The sequence below is a fragment of the Microcebus murinus genome, chromosome 9 (assembly GCF_040939455.1).
Source record: "Microcebus murinus isolate Inina chromosome 9, M.murinus_Inina_mat1.0, whole genome shotgun sequence".
NCBI classification, from domain to species: domain Eukaryota; kingdom Metazoa; phylum Chordata; class Mammalia; order Primates; family Cheirogaleidae; genus Microcebus; species Microcebus murinus.
The window spans coordinates 48,732,678-48,738,548 of record NC_134112.1 but is presented as its reverse complement, the minus strand read 5'-3'; the positions used below and the strand labels follow the sequence as shown (position 1 = coordinate 48,738,548).

The window sequence follows — 5,871 nt, the reverse complement described above, 5'->3', positions numbered from 1 at the left end:
GAAGTCCCCTCATATTTATCATGCATAACATGTTGTTTTGAAATATGGATGCATTGTGAAATGGCTAAATTAAGCTAATTAACATATGTATAACTTTAAAATCTAGTAGAAAAAGATGAAAACATGCATAAATAGATGAGGAATTTTTGGTAGGTAAAAGTAAACTATAAACAAAAAAGAATTAAACTGAGATGCACTAAAATATACAAAACAATATATAAAGAATGTATTCAGTGGAATTAACAGCACACTGGGCACAGCAGAGGAAAAATAATCAGCATACTTGAAGGAAAAATAGAAAGTACCCAAAACAGAAAAAAAGGGTGAAAAAAATTATAGAGTATCTGAGATCTGTGAGATATTATATACTTTCATATGCATGTAATTGGAATCTTAGAAGGAAAAGAGAAAGAGAATATGACAGAAGAAACATTTTAAGAGATAATAGCCATATATTTGCAAATTTAATGAAAATATTAAGAAAAACATAATAGGTAACTATTAGTAAAAATTATGAAAATGAAATTAATGGGAAAATTTTAAAAGCAGACAGAAGTATAAGATATGTTGCTTACAAAGGAGAAACTATTATAAGAATCACAAATGATTTCTCATCACCAAGAATATACTGTTAAGTGACAAAAGTAAGGTACAAGAAAGCATGTATTAATACACTATGTTACTGTTTTTATAAGAAAGGACACAAGGAAATAAGGGGAGATGATGGAGATAATAGATAGATGACTAGATAGATCAAAAATGATGATAGATATGTAGGTAGGTAGGTAGGTAGGTGGATAGAATGACTGAATGTCCTTAGATTGGTAATAACTTTCTCTGTGTCAGAAGTAGAGCCACAGCATGGGGAAACCATAGCAGGGCAATAGCAATGTAATGGTGATTGAGGATCACCTAAAATCTTTGTGAATCCACAATTAGAAAAAAGCTACAATAAGAATATCTTGAAAAGGAAGAAAGAAAAAGGACTCATCTTGAAGAAATTGAATTTAATGAAAAAAAAAATGGTAGCCCTTTCCATAATGATATGCATTGGTCTTCTTATCAGTCTCTCTAAATGGGTTCACCTAATTAAATAAACAATTAAATATTTTGATATTTTCTCTTCCAAAGAGCAATTAACAATATACTTGTCTTTATTAAATACTACTTCATTGTGTTTTTATTATTAGAAAAACAATATATGTTTATAAAAGCAATACAAAAATACAACTAAGTAAAAGATAGTAATAAAATAATTAAGAGTCATGGATTCATGGTCAAGCCACCAAGATATCACTGTGGGGCATATCTTCCTACAGGTAGGTAGGTAGGTAAGTAGACAGATGAATAGACAGAAATATGAGTGATGAGATAATAATAGATGGATAGATAAATATAGATAGATATACCTCTATATAAATGATGATAGAGATTCTTTTTCTCTTTTTTAAACTGAATATAGCACTGCACTACGTCTCATTTTAGAGGGAAAAAATGAAGATTTTTGTGTATGAGAACCTCTTGTAATTTTTCAAGAGACCAAGACATCAGCATTATAATTTCTGTGAAAGCCCATTGAAATCAATAGCAAAGGTCTCCTTCTAAATGTGTGTGAATTGCTTTCATTTACAACTTCAGGAAAGAAAACCTGCCAGGGCATTACTAAGAGTAAAATCCATTCTTCTGTTCACTAAACCTAAACCACTGCATTAGTGTGTAGACCAAGACAAACACAAAATATCACAATAATGCTTTGGGGGATACACGCTTCATTAAAGATAATCCACAATATGACAAAACATAAGGTAGCTATTCTTTCTGCAACAACACAGATGAAGACTTTATTTTAAACCCATAGCAGATTGAATTTTTGCATGATGTTTTCTTTAAACTGCCTTGCTTAATCTAGAAATACATTAAAACACTCATCCACCAGCTGTGCTGGTTTCAGCTGTCACAAATTGATGATTAGCTTTCTCCTGACAATATTTGCTTCTCACAAAATTTTAAAACTGACTAAAGTAAATCAAAATTCAGGAATGGAAAATACAACCTCATTATTAAGCTTTTTAGCCAGGTAAATAGGCATAATTATTTGCAATTGCCTCCATTAAACTCCATCACAAAATTTATGATTTTGGTAGCAGTTTCAGAGTTTATTAGTAATTTAAGGCAACCCTGGTTACCAAAAATGCAGACAGACTTTTACATTCTCTCTCAACTAATTTAAAGTATTTTCTTTTAGTCAAATTTAATCAGTTATGTTTAAAATTAAATTCAAAAGAAAAATGCATGTACATTTAAAAAAATCCTCATATTTAAAAGCTTCTAGGGTAGGCAAACTATAGACAATTACCTATTTTTATATATAAAGTATTATCAGAACACAGCCACACCCATTCATTTACATATTGTCTTTGGCAGATTTCACACAACAGCAAAGTTGAGCCATTGCTACAGAGAATTTATGGTTTTCAAGCCTAAAATATTTACTATCTAGCCCTTTAAGAAAAAGTTTGCCAACCATTTGTCTAAATAAAGACCTTCACCCCATCCCATCATGCTTTTTTTTTTTTTTTTTTTTTTTTTGAGACAGAGTCTCGCTTTGTTGTCCAGGCTAGAGTGAGTGCCGTGGCGTCAGCCTAGCTCACAGCAACCTCAAACTCCTGGGCTCGAGCGATCCTTCTGCCTCAGCCTCCCGAGTAGCTGGGACTACAGGCATGCGCCACCATGCCCGGCTAATTTTTTTTTTTATATATATATATATCAGTTGGCCAATTAATTTCTTTCTATTTATAGTAGAGACGGGGTCTCGCTCTTGCTCAGGCTGGTTTTGAACTCCTGACCTTGAGCAATCCACCCGCCTCGGCCTCCCAAGAGAGGATTACAGGCGTGAGCCACCGCGCCCGGCCCCCATCATGCTTTTTAATGTCTTCTTCAAGGAAGAGGAAAAAAACAGAAGAATGCACAAATAGATGTTTCCAGATTGAATCAATTTTATTAATGTTTTTTTTAACTGCACCTCAACATTCAGCATTTCACTTGTCCCTTTACCTGACCCAGATCTGGCATGAGTTTTCTCCTTAGCCCTGAAATGTGATCCACTGCACATTTCTGATTACCATTTTAATTAAAAAATGTGCACTCTTCTTACTGACAGTATCTCACACCTGCTACCTGTTCTTATTTTTGTTCATATTATTCTGAATTTCTTAAAATTTGAAGTAATCAGAACCAAATAAAAGGAAAGTTAATTAATTCTTACTGTTTCAGAAGCTGAGAGGTGGACCAAATTATTCAACATCTAATACATTTAGACTAAAAACATTCTAAGATCATTTATGGTCAAAAAGTTATTGCCGAGCAGCTCCCTATTGCTGGAGAAGGAGGAAAGTGCTCCGGATCCTTTCAGGACTCTTGGTTTTTTGGGCGCGACACAAGGTGAGGGAAGGAAGAGGAAAATCCCCCGGATCCCTGCAGGATTAATTTATTCAAAAAGGAAATAATAAAAAATACTCAACATGCAAAAGTCTTGTGAATAAAATGAAGGAAAAACACAGAACGTGCCAACGGTAGAGGAAGACCGCCCTTCGGAAGAAGTACCACAGGAGCAGGAGGCAGAAGGAAATCCTCAACCTTCCGAAGAAGGTGCAAGCCAGGAAGCAGAAGGAAACCCCAGGGGAGGGCCTACTCAGCCTGGCCAGGGATTTAAAGAGGACACTTCTGTTAGGCATTTGGACCCTGAAGAAATGATAAGAGGAGTAGATGAGCTGGAAAGGCTTAGGGAAGAGATAAGAAGAGTAAGAAACAAGTTTGTGATGATGCATTGGAAACAAAGACACTCTCGCAGCCGTCCTTATCCTGTGTGCTTTAGGCCTTGAATTCATTTTTGCCTGATAAGAAAATCTGGCCCTGGTTTTCTTTCTGTTTAGCGTTTTCTGATGTATCTTTGACCTTCATTTTACTTTTAATCATCTGGTGAAATTTTGTTTTAGGTAGTTTCCTTGTTACCAGCATCTCAATGGATTTTGGATTTTGACCCCTTTTCCAGGTCTAATTTTCAATTGGGACGTTTCACACATATGCATGGAAATATGCTCATTCCATAATGTAAAGTAAAACGTAACAGGTTACAAAGCATATTTAGTATCAGCTCACGTATGTAGGCTAAAATTCCAAATTGTGTGTGTGTGTGCGCGTGTGTGTATACATACATATAACATATATGAAAAACTTAACCATGCTTATTTCTGTGTGGTGTGAAGTTTTCTTTCTTTTTCTTTGCTTTTTGCTTATATGTATTTTTTAATGAACACGTGTCTCACACACAAATGAATTAAGGATTTTTTTATAAGTAAGAGTCAATCAAATAATTTGCAACCAGCATATAAAGGGCATTGGGGACACCTAAACTCTTAAATGAAAGAACCATAAAAAGAAATGTAAACTCCAAATTACCTCTGGTTCTCATAGCCAGAGGAATAAATTGGCAATTATTACAGATAAAAAAAAAAAAAGTTATTGCCTTATAAAATTCTACATAGGTAGACAGTCATAATGGGTCTTGGTAAACTAAGTATGTCCTAACTGTGAGCTTACTTGATTATGAAGTCCTGTCCTATTATGTGCTGAGATTGAAAATCTCCATGTGTGAGATTGAAAATCTTTGCATTAGTTTCCTTATTTAAATTGGGAAGAATACTATGACTTAGTACCCATTGCTATTGCGAGACTTAATAAATAGCTGCAGAAGATAAGCTAAAGTCACACATTACAAACATTTTTCTACCTTTCATTTGACAGCAAACTTAGAGAATAAATGAAATACAGAAAAACAGATCCAAATTTACAAAATCCTTAAAAGTCAGTTTTTAAGGAAGTCCTGTTCTGTGGGTTCCAAACCTTACCGTATATTAGATAACTTATGACACACATATTTCAAAATAAATCTAGTACTGTTGGCTCTCCCCTCTAAGATTCTGATTCAGTAGATCTCTTGTGATATCCTGGATTATATAGTTTTAATAAAACACTTCATGTTGTTTCGATGCAGTGGATAAATGGATAGCTATTTGGGAACATGATACAGTGGCCATCAATGCAATGATACAAAAATAATAGCCTAGATCTGATTTTGTTTGTCCTTTCCCAAGCAGCTGTTTTGTAATCAATGTGGGTGATGATTAATTTTATGTGCCAACTTGGGATGCCCACATATTTGGCCAAACATTATTCTGGGTATTTCTGTAAGAGTGTTTTTGGATGAGATTCACATTTAAATTAGTAGACTGAGTAAAGCAGATTGCCCTTCATAATGCGAGTGGATCTCATCAAATCAGTGGAAGGTCTGAACAGAACAAAAGGCTGACCTTCCCCTGCGAAAGCAAGAATGCTCCTGATTGATGGCCTTCAAACTGTGACATCAGCTCTTTCTGGCTCTGCAGCAGCCTGACAGCCTTTAGACTTGAACAGGTGCAGTTTTTGGACTTGCCAGCCTCCATAATCATGTGAACCAATTCCTTATAATAAATCGCTTGACAGAGAGAGAGGGTGGGGCAGAAAGATCTATTGGTTTTGTTTCTCAGGAGAACCTTGACAAATACACTGTGGAAAAGAAAAAAAAAATCAATCTCTCTGGAAGTCCACAACTCTTCATCCTTATCCAGTTTTATCACTGTCAAGCCCTGTGATGCTGGACAATTCTGTTGGATTCTGTATGCTTCCAATTTCCTACCTGTTAGGTGTTAATGATACCTGCCTCTCTACCTCACAGAATTATGGGAGTACATGCCACATATCTTAAAGAAATTAAAGCAGGGATGTCAGGGTAAATATAGTAAATTGACATTCAACTCACTCTCTATGACATAA

General features: G+C 34.9%; 1 pseudogene; it reads left to right on the top strand.

Annotated features, from left to right (window-relative positions):
- The first annotated feature begins 3,362 nt into the window (after positions 1-3,362).
- On the top strand, positions 3,363-4,517 carry LOC105879332 (transcription elongation factor A protein-like 8; annotated as a pseudogene).
- The last annotated feature ends 1,354 nt before the right edge of the window (positions 4,518-5,871 follow it).